General features: G+C 43.3%; 1 protein-coding gene across 2 annotated transcripts in view; it reads right to left on the bottom strand.

Moving 5' to 3' along the window:
- Window positions 1-22,216, bottom strand: part of galnt1 (UDP-N-acetyl-alpha-D-galactosamine:polypeptide N-acetylgalactosaminyltransferase 1) — a 44,306-nt gene extending 22,090 nt beyond the window's left edge. Inside the window, exons 1-2 of one of the 2 annotated variants that reach the window (XM_080501558.1) lie at window positions 21,802-22,216; window positions 3,180-3,292 (exon numbers count right to left, since the gene is read on the bottom strand). The gene's annotated coding sequence lies outside the window, so the exon portion shown is untranslated. Of the gene's footprint in view, window positions 1-3,179; window positions 3,293-7,931; window positions 8,046-21,801 lie in introns of those variants that run through there. The other variant, XM_080501559.1, reaches the window with a different exon arrangement.
- Window positions 22,217-24,525: the final 2,309 nt, after the last annotated feature.

Raw genomic sequence — 24,525 nt, 5'->3', positions numbered from 1 at the left:
CACTTTCACTATTTCACACAATAACATAAAAAGTATTTCAAGATTGTATGTAGGCTGCAGTAGAAACGTCATTTCGCCAGTTTGCACCAGTTGAATCTCAACATGTTTTTTATGAGCATCACATCCTGACACCATGCTAAGTTACAGGCAACATACCCCCGTTTAAAATGACTGAGGAACATCACAGGAATGTGGACCAGTCGAACCGTCTATGATTCACCTAAACTAACTTCAAACGGATTAAACCCATGCCACAACCGCCCAATGTGATAACTCCATGGCCGACAGATTTGATTCCAGACTCCATTTTTCTCTCGTCATCTGTTTAGAAATACGATATCGTCACATCACAGATCATGACCAAAGCCATTAACACACGTGAAACGCGAGCTTTATGCCGGACGCCTCTGGAGCTTAGCCTGGGGCAGCAGCTTTGAAGGTATACAGGATTGTAACGCTGCGTCGGCGACACCAGGGGTGTCCAACACGTGGCAAGAAGACGAGGATCGGCCCACTGGACGGTCCAATCACACCCACACAAAACAAACATGAATAGATGCAAGTTTACCATAAAAATAACACCCATTGATTACATGATGACTGTATGGAATGGAAAAATATGTATATTTCTAGACCAACACAGACCAAACAGGGATGTATGTGGCCCTTGTGCTCAAATAAATGTAACAATGAGCAAGGCGATGTAGGGATGTGTTATTCTAGACGGCTTGCTGTTATCATGTATTCCATCTCTATTATACAACTGCCTCCGCTGACATATGGACACAACAAACCGGCCACATTTGACCTGTTTCATTTCACCAAGCATCAGGCCTTGAGACATAATTACCAGCCTGGCGCTGCTGTCTGCGTGCCGATTATATCATCCATCCATGAGACAGTGCAGCTGAAGTGTGTTTTGATTAAAAAAAAAAAAAAGTTGCACTTAAAGTGAATAAACTGATAAGAGGAATTTTGTCTTAGCTCATTCTATAGGCTGACCTCTGCAGCTCTCAATGTCAAACTCCTCCATGGGTGGAGCTCACTAGTATTCTCACAGTCTCCAGAGCAACCTCGGAGGTGCAGATATCAAACATGCAAAGATACAAGACTCGCATCTGATGATAATAAGTGGACAGCTTCATCTATATTTGTGTAAATCTTATGAGCTGTTAAGAGGCTGTGTTTGGGGGCCTTCCAGGTCAAGTGTATTCATATTTCTTCTGAATATATCAGGGGGCGTTGGTGATGCTTTCTTTTTTGATTTTTGTTAAAGTTGAACTGTATTGATTGAGAAGGAGTCTGATGAAGTAGGCTCATCTTTTAATCGGGTCAGCAGCCTACATTAAATGGATTTCACTCGTTTAGCTTTTATTTCTTTTCACAGCTTGTCACATTCATCCAGCCAGACATTCGTCCAGTCACACATTCGTCCAGCCACACATTCGTCCAGCCACACATTCGTCCTCACCAATGGCGATGGCTGTTGTGCACAGCCACTCCACTTGCAAAACACCGGGGGCCTTTCGGGGTCCCGAGTCTTGTTCAAGTATACTTTGACGTATGGAAAGGAGCAAGATGGAGTACCAGATCGTCAACTTTGCAGTTGAAAGTTGACTGGCACTATACCGCTATTGCACAGCCAGACTTTTAAATTGCTGCATTTCAGGGAGGAGCAGGCAGAACCGGAGCATGAGAGTAATGATAGCTTGATAGAAACCAGCAAAGGCAGGAGCTCTGAGTCTGATAACATGAGAGACTGTGGAGTCTAGACTTCATATAAAACCCATTAAGCTGTATGGAAGGAGGAAACGTCTGAGAAGTGGGGAAAATTGCATTTTTATGGCGAGATTGTCCTATATTGAGAGCAAAGTTATTTAATAATTCAGCCCTATCAACAGAACCTCCATCGCCATCTTTTCTAACACGATAATAGTGATAATTATAAGGACCTTAAACAATCAATGCCGCACTATTATGTTGCCGAAATGATCAATACTATTTAGGCTTGAATACAGTTCAGGAAGAGGAAGAGAGAGCGAAAGAGTAAAAACAAAGTTCAAAATGTTTCAAAGTGTGACAAAGGCAACGAGTAAAAACAGAGAACTGCTCACGGCAGCGTAAAAGTCCCAGCTGAAATCGATTGCCAATGCAAAACTTGGCTCGGGAGCAAAGCGGAATCCAACCTTTCAATCTCTAATCACAGGGGCATTTTTTTTTAACTAAATCAATACGCTTTACTGCCACAGTGTTACCCTGATGAGCGGGTGGAGTGGAGCTGCCCGTCTGTGTCGCGAGCGTTCATCGTTCCATTCAGGTGTGGCTTTAGGGCAGGATTAACAAAGGAAACAAGTCACAGCTTTGAAACCGATCTTGACAAAAAAAAAAAAATCTGACAATTGATATAATCAACACGCCACCAGAGACACAACCACTCACCATTTACAAGCACGTGCTCAGATCAAATGATCACGGATCAAACTGTTTGCCCTCGCAGGTTCGACTGTCTGGCCTCTGCTTCATGTCAGCAGCTCGCTTCCAACTATTATTAACGCACCAACTATTCCGACTCCAACTCACAGCAAGCAGGCAGGATTTATGAGCACTGCCGTCACAACAGGGTTTTCCTCACTACTAATGTGTTTAGCCTCTGAAAATCTACTTTGAATGTTTTCTAACACTGAATTGCTAATAGTTGCACACCCTCGCCCAATGAATTCATGTATTCATCTTTGGACTGTTGACGTCTCCCTGTTGTAACAGTGATACAAAAGAGAAATGTTCGTCTTTCACTAAGATTTTCACGAGGTCACACACAAGATTTTCTTAAGGAGTCAATATAGGAATGTACGTATGATTTTATACTAAGAAGGAAGTATATATTCGTAATATTTTCTATAATTATTAGTTAAACTGCATGCTAGAGTTTTGCCAATATGTTGCCTCCATTTTTGTGCTATTATCTCTCAGTACAAAACAAAAAAAACAACAAAAACATCATATAAACACCAATCAAGGTTGAACCATTGTTACATTTTCTGTTGAATTTCATGCAGTTGAACAGAGAGAACTGCATACATTCTAACAATTACTCCAGAACTTAGTGATTTAAAAAAAAATCTGAAAGATTCTGTCTGAAAACGTCATTTTAGCCCTCCGCGTCACTCCTGCGCTCCTACCTTTACAAGTGGCTTGAGGAGTCTCTGGCTCGATGTGCAGGGGGCTCCACCAGCAGAGGAGGCGGAGCTTCAGAGATCCCACTTCCTCGTTTGCTCGTCACTCGAACATGCTCCTTAAAGGGAGGAAAAGAGATGGATGCAGAGTTAGCATCTGTTTAATCGTGCCGCTAAACGGCAGCAGGTACTCCGAATGTTACAATGTCTGAAAATCTTGTGCAACCTTGAAACTGAGATTTAGGAAATAACGAAACTGAGCTTTTTTTTTTTTTTTTCTTCGAAAGTTCAGGTGCAGAGAATCACATCTGTTGTGCAAATACCACACAGCAGCCACAGGAAGAGTAGAGAAGAGCTGCAACCGTACGGCCTAAAAGACACTTCCTGGCTGTGCATGCACTCATGTCACGCACACAATATTAATATCAGCGTCACAATGTCATCAGGCAAGTTTCCAGTCCCACCAACGCTTCCCTGCATTAGCATTAATGCATCATCGTTCAGTCAAACGTGTCGGAATAGCGGACGTCGGAAAGTCATCAGTGATTTACAAACTGTCGGCCAAGCACCGTTTCTCTTTGTATTGTGTTGTGAATCCATCATCGTCTCTCTTTCCACACCCATCAAAAGGTCAAAGATGAACAGAGAAGCTCTTCCAGCTAAGGAAGCAAATGAAAAAAAAAGAAAGAAAAAGCACAGTAGAAGATAGAGGGATGAAGGGGCAGAGAGAAATCAGGATCGACAACTGACAAATTCTCAGAACTGCTCGTTTCACAGGATTAATCTGCTATTTTTGAAAAATCCACAGAGAATAAAGATGAGAGTGAATATGACTGTGTGTGTGTGTGTGTGTGTGTGTGTGTGTGTGTGTGTGTGTGTGTGTGTGTGTGTGTGTGTGTGTGTGTGTGTGTGTGTGTGTGTGTGTGTGTGTGTGTGTGTGTGTGTGTGTGTGTGTGCGTGTGTGCGTGTGTCCTTCAATCTGGCCCTTGGCCTACTTTAAAGCAAAGTCATCATTCTGATCCAGTGGGACTTCATATTTCTAGCCTGCGTAGAGTCCATGTGTGTATTAAGAGCCTCTATTGCAAAAAGGGCCATAGCATAAATCTCCGGCTGCCAGCCCACACACTTCTGTGTTAGTGACTGTGAGGAGGCTGCACTGCAGTGCAGGTACGCTTCAGTATGGGAAGGTTCTCGGCCACCGAAGTTGGCTGTCTGTCTCCTCGTGGGTGAGTCATCACTCCCCTTCTCCGGCTTGGCTTTAAGTCTCCTTTATTTTTCTCTGTCTGTCTTACACACATATCAGGAGGTGTCTATCAACCCCCCCCCCCCCCCAATCGTACAGAAAACCCGGCAAAGTTTGAGTGGAATGTAATCCATCTCCAAATTGGAAGCAGGACGACCAAGCGCTTCTATAAATACCCATCAGATTCCCCTGACAATCACAAAATAAAGTTGGAGAATCACTCGCAACACTGCAGTGCAAACAGCAGCTTATCTCTGCTTTTGTCTGCAGTGCAAGCCTCCTCCTCACCTCCTTCTGCTTTCCTCCCCATCTTGTGCTGTAGTTCGCTGCATGGGTGTTATATGTCAGGCAGAACATAGACGGCAATCGAAACGTGAAGAAGTAACACCCAACGGGCAATATGAATCAGGGAGCAGAGATTGTGGAAATACTGTTTTTAATAAGAGTCATACTAAAGGCTCTCAATCTGAATATGAAAAAGGTGAATGAGAAGGGGGGGGGGGTGGTTTCCTGGGCTCCCTTCCAGCATGCGGTGGAGTTGGGAGATATTCCAAGATGTAAAACTACCTCAGCTTTTCCTACAGCTGGACATAACTGTTCTCTGGCATCCCTGCACTTGTAGCTTTAAAACCACCCCAAAAAAAAGTTTGTGTAACACAAGCTGCTGCTGTACGACATAGCAGCTTGTTCTCCAAATGTGCTGGCCATCGACACCATGAAGCCGACACCTTGTCCATCACAATGTGATGCCGCGGTGGCTAAAGCTTTCAGACAGACGTTTGAAGTGGAATGTGGAGCCAGTGAGTGTGGATGGACCTGTCAAGGCAGTGCTGTGCATGTGGAACAGGACATTATGTAGCTGCACTGGTGGGACACGAGCATTTCGATGGCAGAGGCAGAAATCCAATTTTCTACTTTTAAACTGTCAGTATATTGACAGCGTCAGTCACCGATAAGAGGTCAAAGCAACTGGTATATATATATATCATTGAATGTATTTTTTTAAAAAGTGTTTTGCTCTAAAGATTTGACAATATCAAAAGTATTTGAAATAAGCGTGTAACTATCTAAAAAAAAGTTTACAATAGTTTACATATGTTCAAAAACAATTATGTTGAGTCTATGCATTTTGCAGATTTGGTGCTTCAGAATGATTTCTCTGGCTGACAAGTTAAAGCAAGTTCATATAAGGAGGACGGCACAGTGATAATTGAACTTAATTAACAGAAGCGCTTCACAGTGTTGCATACATTTGCACTAAAGGAGGCGCCCGCCATGCGAGGCGCTCGGTCGAACCTGCAGCCTTCTTACCGAGTCACAACTCGCTCTACCAACTCAGCCATCGTTGTTTTCAAGCGTGAATGATTTCGTGGACACCATCAGACCATATAAGCAGTGTTTCCATTGCGATGCTGAGAAAGAATCGCGCTCTTTACGAGTCACTGTTTGTAATTGTTTAAATAAAAGACAACATAGTAATTTGTGCCTCGCTTGTTTTCTCATCCTGCTGTACAAAAAAAAAACATACTAATGTACGATATCAAGACCATCGTATTTTCAAACAGAGGCTGGAGACCGTATTTCAGAGCAGATCGTTCATCGGTCAGCTGTGTCAGATCTGATTCTGCTGCTGGCTGCTTATGTAATTGCCTTAAATCGTCCAATCGAGCGGAGGGAAAAATGTACCTTTTGCAAAAAGAGAGCTAAGTGGCTTTAAAAAAAAAAAAATGCAATAATAAGCCATTTTTGAGAATGGTGCGATTAAATTATGCAATTTCCTTTATGAATATTGACACAGAGTTACAAAATATGTATTCGGGTGCTAATTAGTGCCAATACCTGCTCTTGAGAGAAATTATTCATTCATCCTTGACTTTAAATGCATATTTTATCCTAAGGATAATCACAGACGGCTGGAGTCTATTTCTGATGGTGTTAATTGAAAAGTAGGAATGTACAGCGAGCACATTTTTGTAACAAGTTGTAATATTCCTGTATTTTGGTACTTAGTCATGCAATTGCTTTTGTTAAAATCAATAAGAGAAAACAAAAACACATCTCTTCAATCACCACAGTCAAAATCTGCTGTTGCCTTATTTTTTATTTTTTTTTGTCGCTCTCATTAACCCTTGAAAAACCTCCATATGGCCGACATTGTTCTTCCTTCTTTCTTGGCCTGATCTTCTGACAATTCAGTCCAGTGACAGGTGTCAGTGACGCTTCATGGCAGCCATAACGTCGTATCAGAGCACGCCGAGTACCAGTTGGAGTACCTGACATAGCGTCAGAGCCAATATCAATGATCCAGTACCGGTGCGGGGACATGATAAACACATCGTCAGCCAGTCACAAGTCAGCGCAGACAGATAGAAGATCACGTGCCGTCATTTCATTTAACTGTGGGTGAGGGCAGGTTACACCCTAGACAGCTTACGTCCAGGCATGAATTTAAAAACATAGACAACGGATCCAAGAACGTGTCGAAATTAGAATGGGGGAAACAAAAAGAGAGAGTTTGCACACTTTCTGTTACAGGTTTTGTCTTCTCATGATGTTATAATATGCCTTACTTCTGCTCACTTCACTGCCAGCAGCTTTAGAGAATTCAAGTAAGGCATCTCACCCAACTTGCCTCTATCTCCATCTCCACAAAACACTCCCTATTCTTAATCTATGAAGTCACTGTCTTTTCCCTCGTCGACCCTTATTCATTCTTTCCATTTCCCGTCGTAAATCTAAAACACCAAGTGGCTGCGGGAGAGTACGAAATAGAGGTGAGTAGAAGCTCACAGTAAGCACAATTTCTCTTTGAGTAATCTAAACATACAGTTTAAAAGAATATTAATACGTTTAAGCGACTCGACAGTCCACGGTTGGAATAAAGATTTGAGTGGGAGCCAAATAAGTTTTAAAGCTCTGGAATAACCTTTGTTCTGGACAATTTAAAAGGGAAGTGTGGAGTAAAGCTAAAGCTAACAGACAGTCAAATCGGTCTTTCACAATTCCCCGAGCTCACAGTGAACACACTGTGACCAACCAGCCATGTCTGAGCATTAAACCTCACTGTTCCACTCACTTTCTCTCTCTCAAGACTGCCAGAGAGAAAAATGGGAGGCGCCGGGTACGACGAGCAGAGAGGCCACCGAGCGCTAGCCTGCAATGAGCGTGGAGCGATGTGCATGTGGGTGTTTGTGTTTGTGGTTGGCTCGGTGCCAGGGTTCGTGGACGTGTTATGTGACTCTGTTTGTAGCATATGTTGTAACAGAAGGAGTCCAAAGATGACAACTTTGGTCTCGGCAACAACAAATAGAGCTTTGCCAACCCGGGGGCCAACTGCAACAAGCCTGCACCTCTCTGGCCTGTCAAACACCTCGCTTTAAAATGTTGCGGGGAAAGGAAGGACTAGCGGGAGCTTCGGCACCTCAAAACACTCAATCCGTGGTAAACAGGGACAAGATGAAAGGCAATTTAAAATGGCAACAACACCATTACAGGCAACTGGAGATGTAACTCACCATTTCTGACAGCTTTTCCAGGGGAAGTCCGAGGAGGAAAAAAACAGTGGTACCAGGAATAGAGCGAGGAGAAAATAGGTGAGAAGCAACCGGTTCAACTTCCCTTGATACTCCAATAAGTCACACTTACCCAAGATGAAACGGCTCACACACAAGAGCGTGTTTTGCTCTCCATTATAATGACATGCACTGGGAGCCGCATGCCTGTCACCGCCTAGATATAGGGTCGAAACTCTGCGGTCGCCAGAGGGAGGAAAAGGCAGAAGAAGGTACCAAAGGAAGGGCAGAAAAAAAAAAGACAGATAAAAGGCAAGCGTAAGAGACAGGGAGACAGAGATCTGCTTCCTGTTTACAAGAGAGCAGAGAACACAGGAAACGGAGCAGCAGGCCACCAGACCACTGTTAAACTGAATAACAGTGATGGCAAGGCACACAAAAGGAACAGGCCCAGACTCACTACCTTCCCACTGTGTCTCCAGTGATCACATGGTCCCGATATAGCCTCAAACCTTCCCAACATTCTCCGCTTATCTTGGTGACATCTCGTGATTTGTTCTCGGTGCAATACTTCTCTGCTGTCCCAGCAGCTCGGGCCAACGGCTCCCTGTTAACGGGATCAAGCTGAAGTGCATGCGTTGCCTCCAGCTGTGTGCTCCCAACGCTCCCGGCAACATTCCCAATCCAGGACAGACTTCCTACCAATTCTACACAGCATGCAACCTCCTCCCGCTGTGGTGCCGTAGCAAAGGTTTGACACGGAGTTTTAGCACACGAGCCAGTTTTAACTGCACACACTGGGACAAAAACAACAAAGGTTTTTCAAGGTGCACTTGGGGAAAGAAAAAAAAAAAAAAAGTCAAACATTTTGAATTTGGAATACACCCCCAAAAAATATTATTAAAAACATTCTCGCAAAATAAAAACAAAACAAAATAAACCCCATCAGAAACAAAAAGGGGATAAAAAAAAAAAAGAACCCACAAGAAACTGAATAATGTATAACAGATAGATTATCGTGTTTGCCTCTACTTTGCCCATGTAGACACACGCATCAGTGAAAACATGTGCCTGCACACGCAACGAAGCAGCTGGATTTACTTCCACAAAAAAAAACTATTTGCATGGGATTACATGGAACGATCCAGCTAGGTCATCTCTAACGTGACTATGTTTACGGCCTCAGGGAGAAGCACAAATGGAGACCTGTGTAGATTCCCCATTGTTAGCTGGTGTGGGCTGGATTGAGCCACGACCATGAAATGGATAAAGCAACACAGAACATATATTAACTGGAAGTATGGAACAGCTACAAGCTATTGTTCTTTGCGTCAAAGCATTGAATGCAGTTTATCTTAACATCACAACCACACTGATTTGTATGCGGGTATGAGGAAATCTCCATTCAACTTTTATATCCACTTTATTCAAAGGAGTGTCGTTGAAAGTGGTAGAGTATGCTCCAGACAGGTCTTATGCCAATCTCAAGACGAACAAAGAACGACAGACAATATTTGCAAGACTATGCAAATACGATGCTACGGTCAATTCAGAGTCGCCCATTAACCCCACAAACATGTCTTTGGACTAGAAGTGGTAGATGCCCTGAGGAAACCAACCCAGACACCAGGGGAACGTGCAAATTTGACTCAGCAGTGTCCTGACCGGGAACTGAACCTGGAGTGTTCTTGCATGAAAAGTCGAGAACTCTGGTAGAAATTGAATCAGGTTCAGATATACTTAATGTTCACACACTACTTTGGTATTGCCTCCACCAAGTAGGTTATAAAATTACCCGCGTTTATTTGTCTGTTAACAAGCTATTTCAATAACTGATGTGCGGATCTTCATGGAAATTGGTACACAGGTGCATTTTGATGAAAGGAAGAACACAATAATTTTTGGTGGTGATTGGGATCAAAACAATTATCACTGAACATTTTTTATTTCGCAATATATTGTCTTATCTTGTGTTAATTCAAAGTTTGAAATACAAACTACTTAATGAATAAAGACAGTTGATCTGGAAGTGGATTGTGTGTCTTTACCCTGTGTCCATGTCTACTCTTCACGGAGGTCAGAAATCTGTGATTGCTCGTTGTTCTTTGAACTTTTTAGGCTTTTACTTTAATTATAAAGTGATACAAGAGAATGCTACCAATTCCTTCAATGGGATCAGAGTAGGTTTAACATATAACTTCTTAAGATTTGTATCACAGGTTCAGTCCAGCAAACAACTAATCTACTGTTAGACAGGAGAAAAGACACTGATTTTATCCAACTGTTGAAAAAAAAAAAGTCATTTAACCACTTAAAGCTCTTATCTAACCCTTATCATCCAATCAACACTCAAAACTCTTGTCCTCTTCAGTACACATTTTTAAGAATCGACACTCAATAGCCAACTGGCAGAAGCAAAATGCACAGTGACTGGGCAAATATCTACATTTACACAGGCAACTCTGAAAACGGACACACACAAACACACATCTTTCCTAACCAAGCAGACACTGTCGATATTTCATTTAAGCAGCTCCTTTATGAGGTCAATAGTCCCTGTGCCCACACACACGCACTCCTCGTCACACTACATAACCTCCAATAAGCTTTCATTGTGAGTTGTTAATGTTGCGCAATAACTTTGGCTTAATGACTGCAGGTGAAATCCACTATGAGTTCCAGGTCCGACTGATCTGACCGTTCTCTGTCAAATCTCACTTTATCAACAGCTGCATAAATCGTCATCTCTATTCCTATCCTGCTATGCTGATAAACCCCATACTAACACAACCTACTCCTAATACATTTCTAAATGGCCGTGTTTGGGCTTTTTTCTTGCTTATATTAGCATCCAGAAAAAAAAATAAGATTAGAATGTCAGAAACAGTCAAGGTATTGTGTTTAAGGATATGTGAAATGGAAGACAAAATGCAACAATAAAGAAATCAAATGTGACGGGCGGGCTGGTCCCTGCTTAATGCTGCATTGGTTTAAGGTGGCCAGTCCCCATGCAGCGAGTACAGAGGCAGTATCCTGCTGTTGTCCCCCCCCCCCCATCAGCCACACTGACCCACATCCCAGCCTCAGGCAGATTACACTGCAGCTCAAACACCCCCCCCACACACACACACACACACACACACACACACACACACACACACACACACACACACACACACACACACACACACACACACACACACACACACACACACACTCCCAAGTCACTTCAGCACAGTGCATCTGACATTTGTAGCTTGCTGAAAAGCAATTTCTGATAGCTTAGCATACACACCCACACATACTCAGAAAAACAAAGGATGTGTTGTTCTGCAGTCCATCAACCAGGAGTAACTGGTGATACGGCTATCAGTATGACCAGGCCAGAACAACTCTTCTCAAAGAGACCTCAGACACACAAAACGTACGGACACTCAGAGCAGCAGCCTGGCAGCAGATAACAACTGGTGTGTGTGTGTGTGTGTGTGTGTGTGTGTGTGTGTGTGTGGACCGAGAGAGGAGTGCAACCACCTTTCCCAGGATGAGCCCATGGCAAATAGCTCCCACTGTCACACAACTGAAGACAGAGTGGAGAGGTGCCACGGCAGGGTCAGACCTTCCTGCACTCCTCTTCCTTATTAACCTCAAAAGTTGCACATAAAAGCAAACGCTAGCGCACATACACGCTGTTGTTTGGGGCTGAGGCTTTGCTACTCTCATAAATAAATAAATCTGTGTCTGGTAGATATTTTTTTTTTCTTACAATAAGGTTTAATGGAAATAAATCATAACCCACCGGAAAGCCTGTTTACTTTCCTGTTAAATGGAGTGAAATTCACGAGAAACGTGCATTTGTAGGAGAATTCATTCTCTGCATCTAACCCGCCTTATTCATAGTTAACCTTAACTACACAAGCTACGAGCAGTGGGCTGCCACCGTGTCATGCCCAGGGAACAAGGTTCTTGTTCAGGGAGTTACAGTGGTCGGCACTGGGATTTGAACCTGCAAACGTCCAATCCCAAGTCTGCTTTTCTAAGCTGGAGGCCACCACTGTCTCCAATATCATATCTGACCCATCCCGTTATTGGGAGCAGCGGGCCGCCACGTCGCCGCGCCCAGGGAGCCGATGAGTTCCGGGCTTTGCTCCGGGAGCCACAGTGGAAACCTGTCAGCCGTGTGATTCGAGCCATTGAACCTTAGATACCAAGTCCACATCTCCAACCTGGAGTCCAACACTGCTAACACACAGTATAGCTTAGTTGTAGCCACGAAGGGCTTGCGAAACATTTTCTGCCAAATAAAACAAAAATCTCCCGACATTCAGTGTTTTGACATTCCTGTCTATTGCCTTAAAACAATTACAATCCATTTCTCAGGTAATTTGGTGACACTTGGTCAATGTAGTTGAGAATAAAAGTGTGATGTAGTTTGCTATACCACACTGGGAGGAATAGAGTGTAGCCAACTGTACACCATCATATCCACAAACTCCTATTACACTAAAGATTGAGAGAAAGACTGTAATGAACTCCAACCCACCAAAATAGCAACAACATACTTTGCAATTGATCTGTAGCCTATGTGTGTCTTCTTGATTTCTGCAGTTTAAATAAGAAAGTAAACAATTTACGCACTTGTAATATCTTTTTTCATTGATTTTATTCATTTTATTTGCTCGGTGTTTCTCCCTCCTCATTGACTCAGATGAACCCAATAGGTGGTATTTATGTGCTGTGCAGCTGCTCGATCTCAGGATTCCCCTTTTTTGCAACGAGGACATTTAAAAAAAATGTACAACCAAATCCTCCATATGAACACTCATTGGGTTGTTATCCAGGTACAAACAGACGTCACTACGGGAACAGGATTGCCATTAGGCCGTGACCGAGGCACCGCAAAGGTTCAAGTGAAGTTAATCTCTGTACACTGTGCTGTGGCTTCCCACTGCTCATGTACAGAGGATCAAACACAGGAGACAAACATCCCCGCAGAGATCAATAATGTGCAACTTTGCCAGGCCACTGTGCACGCCTCACTTTAACGGTTAAGGTATTGCATGGCAGATACCGCGCTCTTTCAAAATGCAACACTTTTGGCCTGATTGTCAGATCCTGCCTGGTTCTCCAAATGAAAATCCAAAATATAGCATCTCATCCATCAGTCACATGCTCACGCTTCTTCCCCCCGACAGGCTCTTGGAGGCAGGAAAAATGTTGTCTCTCAAAATTAGCATTTTTCAGACTGCCTTTTGGAGCTTATCATCTGCGACACTCAGAACTGCATGACAGATTTTCTCACTGGTTACTTTGAGCAATAAAGACATTCACAGATGCTGTGAAGCCATTTTCACTTGTAATTAATTCATTCATTTCGCGGCAGCAACACAGTTACACGAGCAGATCAAACTGAGATGCACAATCTAGGTATGGCCAACAATAAAGCATCAATGCCTTACAGGAACTGAACCCTGAGCATGGCAGCCACAAATTAAACTTTTAAATTGAAAAACAAGTGAAGGAAATACTCCTGGTTACCTCGGATTGTTTTTTTTTTTATATAGTTTGCTTTAGATTTCTATTGCCGTGCAGTGGTTTGATTTTCATGTACTTTCTTGACTTCCGAGAGGTTTATATGTCACCATGTGCTTTCTTTATCTCTTTCTGCAACACCCTGCAGGATCTCTGGGGGTGGAGCTGGAAGTTTGTGACCTGTGCATCTCATCCTCGTCAAACCTTGAGTGAAGGTTTCTGATGTCAACTCAATAGATTCTCGCATGTACTGCACAGACACGGTCAAAATTATCTCCTCAAGTTCAAACCATGAGAAGAAAGAGGATTTAACAGACCTTGAATGGCTCGTGGTAGACTGTGCCAGACAGGCCGATACCAGATTAAAAAAAACAACAACCTCAAAGTAAGTAAGATTGAGAAGAAATACATTTATGACCCAGAAAAAAAACCCCAGCATTCATTTAGAACAGGACAGAAAAAATACCTCTGTTCCACTGATGAAAAACATAAAAAAAAAAAAAAGAAATATTGGTTTATATTTTTATAGATGAGAAAGTCTGTCAAACAAGGTTAAAAAATAAAATTGTACTGGAAAATCCCCCATTGAATTCAAGTCTCACATTAGAGTTGAATGAAGATGCCAACACATACTAACAGTGTGTAACACATTTTTAAAAAAGCACGCCAACCGTTCTTCCAGGCCACGGTGGGGAGTTTTGTGAGTGTGTGTGAGTGTGTGTGTGTAGTATGTCTCAGGCAATTGTTTCTCCATGAGTCAGCAGAAATTGGACATATTCCACTTCCTCTTATGGAGAGTGCGTGGGGGGGGGGGGGGGGGATGGGGAAGGAGCACGGCTGTCACCATGGAAACTATGCCTTTTTTTTTTCCCCCCGTCGAGTAGTATCTGAGGCAGTAAACTGATACCAACACACACGAGCGGTACACTTTTACAAAGAGGGGAATTGTTGGAGCTAAGCTGAAGACGACCTATAGGGTTACTAAACTCTATGGGAGTGAGCGGCTGCTGGCCGGATCACCTCTCTCTCTCTCTCTCTCTCTCTCTCTCTCCCTCTCTCTCTCTCTCTCTCCACTGAGCCTTCAAGGTGACTCTTAAAGCTGTGTACAGTACACACACAGTCTCTCTGTGAAGTACGGATATCCGCCAATGTCAAGCAGCACTACACAACACCACCGTCCTTCAGTTGGGAGTTTGGACAAGATGGCAAAACTGCATGCGAGGCGCAGGAAAAACAATGATGCAGTAAATTGTTCAGGGTTTTGAATTCCAAAGGCATTTCTATGTGGAGACTGCATGATGTTTTTGTACTTGCATGTTTTCTTTTTTTTTTATTGCAGTTACATCAGTTTCCTCTCACACTCCATGACATGGGTTGTTTATTCGGTTATTTTAAGGGGGTCATATCATGCAAAATTCACTTTCTAATGGGTTATTTTTTCAACAGTAATAATCGTCCCCATACTTGAAAGGACGCCCCAGAAATGAATGAAGTCTTTCATCTCTCTCCGTGGCTTGTTCCATTTTCTCAAATGTGTGCACTTCAATGAACCAACCAGAAATCAAACCATGCCATTGCAGTTTTAGCCATTCCAAATCAAGGTAGGCCTTCCCTTTGACCCTTCCAATATTAAGCAGCTCTGCTCTGGCACATGGCACCACGAGAGGAACTACTTCCTCCTCTAAACAAGATGGGCATGTGTGGGCGGAGCCAGCCCAGCTTACACAGACACAGCAGATTCTGAATGCAGCTGATATGACTGAATAAATACAAATTGACGAAAAGCTGGATTCGGGGCAATAAACTTTGGATACAACATTTTCTATGATACAAATTTTCCACAGTTGTGATTTGAATGGACAGAGTTTATCGTCCGTCTTTCTGCGTTCGCCCTGTATTAGATAAGTGACCTCTCCCTTGGAAACCCAGACTGGTGCATGCCGTCTGCTTAAACGAGCTGCAGCCCCCGTGACCCTACTCTCATTAAAGCACGTACAAAAAAAAAGAGAAATGACACAAAACGTATCTTTTGACGTGTTTCTAACCACCTGTTGAGGATGAATCCATTATTCGCTCTCCTTTTTGCTCTTTCTTTGTGTTCCTTATTGCGTCATAAAGGAAACATCTGGGTCTGTAGCTGTTCAATGCTCCACAGCGTTGACAGGCTGTTTTTTTTTCTTCCCTCTCTGCCTGTTATTTGTGGTGTACAGCTTTTATGCCGAGAACAGCTGGCTGCTGCATTAGGAAATGCAGCTAATGAGAGTGGTGAGAATTGACCGAAAAACTAAATTGATTAATTATTCTGTTTGAAAAAGGTTTTTTTTTTTTTTTCCCCACAGCTGTCTGTGATGTCCTTAGACCTGGGAACTGTTCTTTATAGTCAAAAAGTCTTACATTATCACACAGTGCAAATAGAATTTTTGAATACAAGACGCTTGTAACTACAAAAGATTTGACATTTCTGAAGAAAACAGACAGAAATTATGAGGAATATAGCTTTTTAAACAAATTTATGAACGACATAAAGCAAAATAATTTAAAGGGTCTGACCTTCAATGTCAACACAATTCAGAAAATGATTTGTTCAGGCCCTCTGCAGATGAAATTGACCTAATTGAAACAGACGCATGACGCTGATGGAGTTAGCAATGTTTGTTTTTTTTGTCATGCAACACATGACACACACACACACACACACACACACACACACCGCTGATCCATTTAGTGGTGTAGAAAATGTACACTTTGTTGAACAAGCACTGTTAAATTCAAAAGAGTGAGCCACACTAGCAGGAGTCGATCTACTCATGCCTGGGCATTAAATCCATTGACTGCTACTGTAAGTGTCAGTACTTCAGGAAGCTTGCGTTTTCCCTCTTGATGCAGACCGGGGCATTCCTCGAAGCCATTTTCAAATAGTGACATTTCGAGGGGATCAAAATGCCGCTGTCCTGTAAATAAATATCAAAAACTCAACAGGCGTTTCTGTTCGACAGAAATCTTGTTTCTGACAATAGAAGAGTTTAATGTACGAATATCACACAAACGTGCAGGATTGAATTTGGAAGATTTCCTGACTTTCATGCACAAACATCAATCAATTCCTAGTTTGTTCTTCCAGTTTGTTCATGGACAATACATTGCTCTTGTGAAGAACAGACTTAAATTACACTTCCCCACACTGGGAGCTACACTCTTTATTTGTACTTGGTAGAAGTTGATGTGAATTTTTACCAGATTGTGACATAAAAAAGCCTCCTTAATTTGCTATCTTTTTGTTACCTCGTGCCGAAATCTCACAACCAACAAGGCACGAACACGACATACCCCGCTGAAAACAGAACTAAACCATTAATTCCTCGCAAAATCAGAACTAAAGCAGAAAACCAGCGACTGCGGCCAGGGGTTGAAATAAACCTCTGCTGAATACCGCACTAAATCCTATTTCCTTATCATTAAGCCAGCAGAAACACTGTGTCCATCCAGCTGAGACACGCAGAGTGTGACAGGCTCTGAATCATCTGTTCAGACCCCATATGCAGCAACATAATGCGCCATAGCTGAGGCTTGCTGCTCTATTTTTTTGCCTCCAAATGCACGGTGGTTCCTCCAGAGTCGAGGTGCGAGGAAGATGGCAGGTATGTCAAGAGTGGGCTCACGATAACAACAAATATTAAAAGACGTGACGACGTGTGCACAAGCGCACAAATGGTGGGGGGGGGGGGGGGTTTGTGTGATTGCGGTGGCCTTTAGATGGTTCTCCCGCCCGAGAGGGAGAAGGAAGCTGGCAAGACTCCCTCGTGGCAGTGGCTGACCCACTTCGATGCAACCCTATCCCTAATGTGACCCACCGGAGAGCCAGAGGACACACACGCCGGCAAGTGCATGCACATATGCACACGCGTGCACACACACACACACACACACACACACACACACACACACACACACACACACACACACACACACACACACACACACACACACACAACTGAAATTGTCTGCCTTAGAGGCCCTAGAAGACTGTGAGGCAGAACCCCCCCCCCCCCCCCCAAAAAAAAAAAACCACAAAACTGCTAAATGTTGCCAGTGGCTCTTTTTTTTTCTCATCCCTCTCCGTTTTCGGCTTCTCTCACTTTGTCTGAAAAGCAAGTATTTAGGTCTCTGCTATCTGATCCATCTCAACTATCCAGACCTGGTTTCTGCAGGCTCTGACTCGACATTAAATCTCAGTCGGCAGCTTAAAGCAAGAATAGCTAATGTTGAAGACTTTTTACACGGGGGCGCACATCCCGGTAACACTGTCACGACGTGAGATTGTTGCAGTTCAGGATTGGCATCGTGATGATATTTATTTATGGATAGAAAATGACAGGAAGTTAAACAGTATCAATATCTTTCTGTGCAAAGTTTGCATGTTCTCCCCATACATGAGTGGATTTCTTCCAGGTACTCCGATTCCACGGTCCAGAAACATGCATGTGAGGTCATTTGGTGACTCTAAATTCCCCAGAGGATTAAGTATGTGTGTCTGTGTTTATCCTATGATGGACTGGCGACCGGAGAGCCATATTGATGATCGATGTATCAAACAAACTCAACCTTTACTGTTTTGGGATGCTTCCTATTTTTGACCTTTGCTGAGACAAAGTTGTTTTTTTTGTCTCCATTTATCCACTTGTTCCTTATCCTCAATTAGCGCAGCACTCTAGTTTAAATTATGGTTCTGGGGACAGTTGTTTTGGAACTGATTTAACATGCGTCTTACAGGATGACATTGAGAAGAAAGTCGACAACTTCGTGGAGGGAAAAAAAATAAAAATACCAGCTTTCTGACATGGTGCTCTTTGGCAAAACTGGCTGACGCAACATGGAGTGAGTCTGTGGCTGATCAGACAACATTATTTAAAACAAAACTTGCATCAGTGAAGGAGCAGGCTGGAATATGTGTGCAATGCTCTCATGCACAAGGCAAGACTTCATATCTAAAAGAAAAAAAAACACAAAAAAACAAACTTACAAGCAAACAGTCAAACTGACATCTCACTCATGGGAACCGATAACACAAGAAAGTGACGGTACATTTGGTCTGTTCTGTGAGAATCCACATCTTTTATCAGTAACTTACAATTTCCTTTCAGTGCTGAATTTCTATTGACTTGAATTTGGCAAGAAAATAGTCATTAATGTCATTAACGTTGTACGATTGACTGATTAAATGTTGGGTCTTTAATGACAGAAGAAATCACACTTCACAGTTTCTATGTAGCGATGCCTGGTCCTTGACTAACCAACACAGCTGAAGTATTGAACTTAAGATAACAGACAAAAGGCAGGGAACTGACAAATCCACACATTGGTAAATAACAGGACTTGCCAATTTGAAGGCAAATTTCCTATTATGAAATATCAATAAACGATTAACATCGCTACCATTGGTGACATCCGCATATGCTTACATGAATATAAGAATACGGACAATCCTAATTTGCATGGTTCACTTATATTCTTGGATTCCACCTAAAAAGCATGGAGAATGCAGGGGTTCTTGTTTTAATCCTTCTTCATTTCATATAAGTTATTTAAGTCATCTTCTGTCTGAAACAAGCCGTTTAATTTTATCTGAAGGTCCATTGCTGACATGCTGCATCTAGCGTCTGTGATTTGACCACAGCTTCCCTATTCTATGGAGATGTTCGTGTGGCTCGAGCAAGTTTTGTATAATAGGAATAGAAGCACTATGAAGGACAAACTTGTCCCCAGAGGAGATACTTAAACATACAGCGACCTTTTTTCTTTTGGGTGCAGAATGAGATTAAACCTTCTCCTGATTTTCTTATTTTTATATTCCTCATTTTTGCCATTCTAAAAAGCACAGTTTATAGCAGATCAGTTGGACTGAACCTCATTAAACTGTACAGGCATACAAAGTAAGAGGCCAGCAAATAATAGTAGAAATGCAATCAGCTCAGGTCCTATACCTTTTGCGGTTTGCTGCTCAATGGATTTTTTTTCTTTTTCTTTTTAAACCGGCCACTTGTATAAGCAAGCATCTCTTCTTGCAATGCCAGATCCTGTGCACATGAAAGCCTGACATTTCTCTCACTATGCAAGTAATGGCTCGGTAACAAAGCAGGGGGGACCTCGGTTTTCGGAGGACGGGCAAAGTTGGTATGAGCTCCTCTTGCATGTGTCTGTTTATGTGCATGCGTCTGTTTGCATGTGTGCCTGATCCGGCAATAGTCTGGAAGGAGGAACAATGGCATTCCTGTGCTCTGAGCTCCAGGTGGCTGTGGAAACCCAATCCTAAACCAAGCCTCGCTGGCACACAGAGTGCCGGGAACGCCGAATGCTGCTGCCTCCCTCCGGAGACATGGGCCAGAATAGAGCTATTGTTCCAGAAGCAGCTCAGAGCAATAAATGCAGCGCGGCCACGCTCGATGACAAACACCAATAGAGGATGTTGGAGAGCCTCACCGTTATCAATATTGGGTTATGTCCTGGAGTAGCCGAGTCGAGCACACAGCCTGGATACCTCAGCTACTGATCCCAGACCGTGGTTGCACTCGCACTCCTTTCGGTTTTGAAAAGGTGACGTTCAAAGTGTGCTGCAGCTTTAATCAAAGCCTGCTGTCCAACACTGTGGGAACGTGCCCAACGGATGACTTCAACGATAAAAGTCAAAAGCCACCGAGCTGTACTCGCCCAAAGACATGTTTGGACTTCAACACACGAAAGGCGACTTCACTGAAGCCATTCGCTCCTTGAGAAGCGGGACCTATTTTGTTGTACTCCACAAACTCGTGTCAAACTACATCTCAGTCTTGACAATTAAGCCGAGATGTTCCCAGTACATGATGCTCTAAATCATCACACACAGCGGCGGCGGCGGCACATCTGCTGGGGCCTGAATGACCAGCAAACACACACACACACACACAGGGCAGGAAACGCATCATGCCGACTCCACGGCCTTGAAATGAGGAACATGATTCATTTCCTTTTGATGCCGGACGGCCATGCTTGAGCACAAGGCTGAACGCAGATATACAGCTCAGAGGCACGATCCCACTTATGAGACGTATACAACACCCGTCTGAGGAAATGTCTGTGAAGAGAACTTACCACTCACATGTAAGCGCCATCATTTATTTACCAGCACGGTCAAGACGCTTCCTCTTTCATGCACCACTCAGATAATCATGATGAAATATCATCACAGCCACCAGCTCCCGTTTGCGGCTGAAATACTTGCTCCAGGTAAAAACAAAGATGCAGTCACTATCCCTCCCTCCTACTACAAGCGATGCCACACATACGCCTGCAAAACACACGTGATAAATAATACATGCTTCCCGTTTTTTCCGCTCCCTTTAAAAGAGGAACATGACAAATTCCTTTTAATTGGGCTCCTGTCAATCCCACGTCTTCATCCTCTCTGCAGGATTGATAGCGAGTCCAATTCCTTATCTTTGCACGTAATGACAACGTAGTTAATGCATTCCCACTCACTCTCTCCTCACACACACCAGACGACACGCATGCCTCAACCAAGCCCACATTTGTGATCTGAAATACACAAGATTATGCTCAACCTCTGTGAAAGACAGGCTGATTGAAAGACGAGCTGAATTCTGGCCACCGGTGTGCTTTTTTCTCCAGGTTTGTGTCAAGCTCAGCGAAATCATCTGACCTTTATTAGACACAGGATGGGGATGGGGGGGGGGGGGTGCAAAGCGGAGGTTAAATTCCAGGTTTATAGCTCATATTTCCAGGTTGTGATGCAACACTGAAGCACTTTAATATTCAGAGAGGAGGGGGGGGGAAGAGGCAAGGAGCTCCAGGAAGAGAGTATGCACACACTCCCCTGTGAATGAAGCATTAGGCTGAACTTCAGTCGTTTTTCCATGTCTCTGCATGTTGTTGACAGAGGAGGCTGGTGTGTGATCGCTGTCTCTCTCTCTCCCTCTCTCGCTCCCTCTCTCTCTCTCAACAGGAGACCGTTATAGGAAAAGTCGCCGCAGTCAAATGCGGCAAGCGTGAGATAACGTGAACCCGGCAGTGGCCCATTCATCACACAACAGTCAAGGTTGAAGAAGAAGAAGAAAAGTGTCGTGTGGCTTTTTAGACGGGTTTCAGGGGGTAAATCATCTGGGCGAGAGAAAGGGACGACCCGTGTGTTTTAAACGTTGAGTCGCGTCGCATCTCCCCGTTGCTTGGCTGCTTCTGTCAACAAGCGGCTCCCTCCGCCAGCCTCCCGATGAACCGCCAGACCCCCCCCCCCCCCCAAAAAAAACAACCCTGGTCGGAACAACAAAACCCACGCGCAGATATAGTCGCTTACCTTGAGTGACGGGTCACGTCAAGCCGCCGCTGTGGCGCAGGAGAGCCGCGAGGCGGAAAGAACTGACGCCGATACGGCGCAAAGTATCGCCGCTAAGTTAGCGGGCTAGCTAGCTTAGCGCGCTAGCGATGGAGGAGGGGGGAGTAGGGGGAAGGGGGGGGGGAGTGATTCCCTCCGTGGCGTCGAGACGAACCGTAAAACACAAGCCGGGGAGGAGATGGTCGTCGCGGCTGCGAGAGCGCCGTGCGATGTCCAAATTAAAAAAAAAAAAAAAAAAAAAAAAAGAGCGAGAGAGACGAATCAGGCGATAACATCCATTTGGGAAGTGGGGGGGTTGAAGGAGGCGAGAGCCGAGGCGGGTCGACAGTGACGCTATGCGGGGAGAGCGTGCTCTCTCTCCGGGCGGACGTCCTCCCTGAACCTTGGCGAGTCCGACTGACAGAGCGAGAGAGAGAGAGAGCGAGGGAGAGAGAGAGAGAGAGATGCGCGAAGCAAACTGGCATCACTTCTCATCCCCCCATTCATTAACCTCAACCCGGAAGAAAATACTATAACTCTACTTCCCAAAAATATAATTGCAATCATTATTTCGAGGGGCACAAACATTGTTTCATCTGTGCATTAAACATCTGCACAAACTGTTAAGATCACCAAATCCATACATATGTGATCAGGGCCACCAAATGTTCTCCTCACAGGCAAACTGTGACCTTGAGCACCTCTAACACGTGGATGTATTAGTTTCTTTAAAAAAAAAAAAAAAAAAAAAGTCAGCTTACTTTTATAACTGTCATCAAAGAGCATGTGTAATTAAAATGAACTTTACTATTTAGGAGCTACACCTTGTAGCTTTGAAACAAATTAACAACCCATTCATCCACAGCAATTCCCAACAATGAAAGTGTGATTTTGGCATATTGTCCCACTAATACCTGTGCAAATGTTTTCCCCCTAATCGCAAACAAGCTCAAGTATCTGGTCTGTCATTTGTATGCCTACTCACATTGAGGATTCAGACAAGAACAATCAGTATGTATTCGTGGCACACGCTCAACTCGTTTCTTTCAAAAAGCGTTGAACATTCAGGATTCAAGTCTGAGGGAACTTTATTCAGCTTTTCACATTGGCAGAGATCTTCATTTAGTTCCAACACTGATATTTCACAAGGCCCCAGGGAAGCTGCTCCCTCGCTCTTTCGGAAGAATTAGAGCTGTCACTTTCTCTACCAGCTTTATTTTAAGTGAGGAAACAAACGGGTAAAAAGAAAAAAAAAAGTCAAGAAAGTAAAGCGTTTTGTAAAAGAAAATCGCACTGGTACAGTCAGAGGGGTGTTTTAAGATGGATGAATCAAATGGAGGAATACCCAAGAAAAAAAAATACTGGGGAAAAAAAGAGGAAATGGCCATAAAACAATGACACATACCAGGATAATTATCTGTCCATCTTGTGTGTTTCTTTATCCAACTTTATCCAGAGGGCGGGTGCACAATCCCTGCTGACAAATAAGCAAAGACATGATACGGCATGGACAGGTTTCCAGTTATGTCAGACTGAGAGAGACAGACAACTACACACATACTCACATTTGCCCTTTGGCAATTTACCGTCACCAATTAAACTGAAATGTGTTTTTGCACTATGGAAGGAAAATCGGAGTGCACTTGAAAATCTAAGCCTCCGAGCCCAAAAATGCAAAAAAAACCTGGGATTTTCTTGATGTAAAAGGACAGTCGTGGCAACTAAAGTACCACGAGACCCCTTGTTCAAGCATCACTTGCATTATAATTACCAAACAATGCAATAGCAGCAGGTTAACTGAGATTAATGAGATGACACACAACAAGAATGTGAATGAGAGAAAGGATGCTGGCAAATAAACACATGCAGGCGACAATATGAAGCAGTGACAGCAGGAGGTCTTTGCCTTTTTTTGTTTTTATGGTACATAAAGTGACGTTAGCGCCTACAGAGACATTTACTGAATGTGAGCGTCTTAAACACTAAAAACTTGCCAAGAATGAACCTCTTTAAAAAAAAACAAAAAAAAAACAAAACAGACCCACACACATCTGACATCACCAGCACTTGTTTAAACATGTCACCACACCCAGCTGTGAAATGGGGCTTGTGGTTATTAGAGGTTTTATGCTAAACTCCCAGATCACTTCAACATGGGTCTAAAAGTTGTGAATTATCAAGTTGGCCAATGAGTGGGTTTATCTTGTTTTAGCTAAAGAAACTAGTTGACAGCAACTCTGACCTTTTTGGCTGTTGATGTCTGTAATACACTGAAGGTTAGTTTTACATGTCATACTCTCAACTATGCATGAAAACCACTGAGAACCTGCAGTCTGCTCTGCTTGTGGCATTAGGTTATTGTTAAGTTATATATAATTAAGCAGGGTTAATGCACTCGACTTTAATACTATTGCCCACAATTTATATAGACTTTACTTGAATGTCTTTGTTTTTTCGACAATTGGAACATTTGTCTTTGTCTTTAAATCCCGTTTGGTTTAATTGTGGGTGAACCGAACAGCTATACTTTGCCTGAAAGGTAGGCGATCTTGCCCTCTTAGAGTTTACTGTGTTCTAGCATTGTAACTTTGTGTTTATGTTGTTTGCTTTTCAGCCTGAATGTCTATCGTGTCATATGCTGATGCGTTCCCGTGTCAATTTAATTCATGTGGGGGTGAGAGTTGCTGTGAACATCACCTTGAAGAT

This window comes from Blennius ocellaris, assembly GCF_963422515.1.
Source record: "Blennius ocellaris genome assembly, chromosome: 8".
NCBI lineage: Eukaryota > Metazoa > Chordata > Actinopteri > Blenniiformes > Blenniidae > Blennius > Blennius ocellaris.
This window is presented reverse-complemented; position numbering and strand designations above follow the sequence as displayed.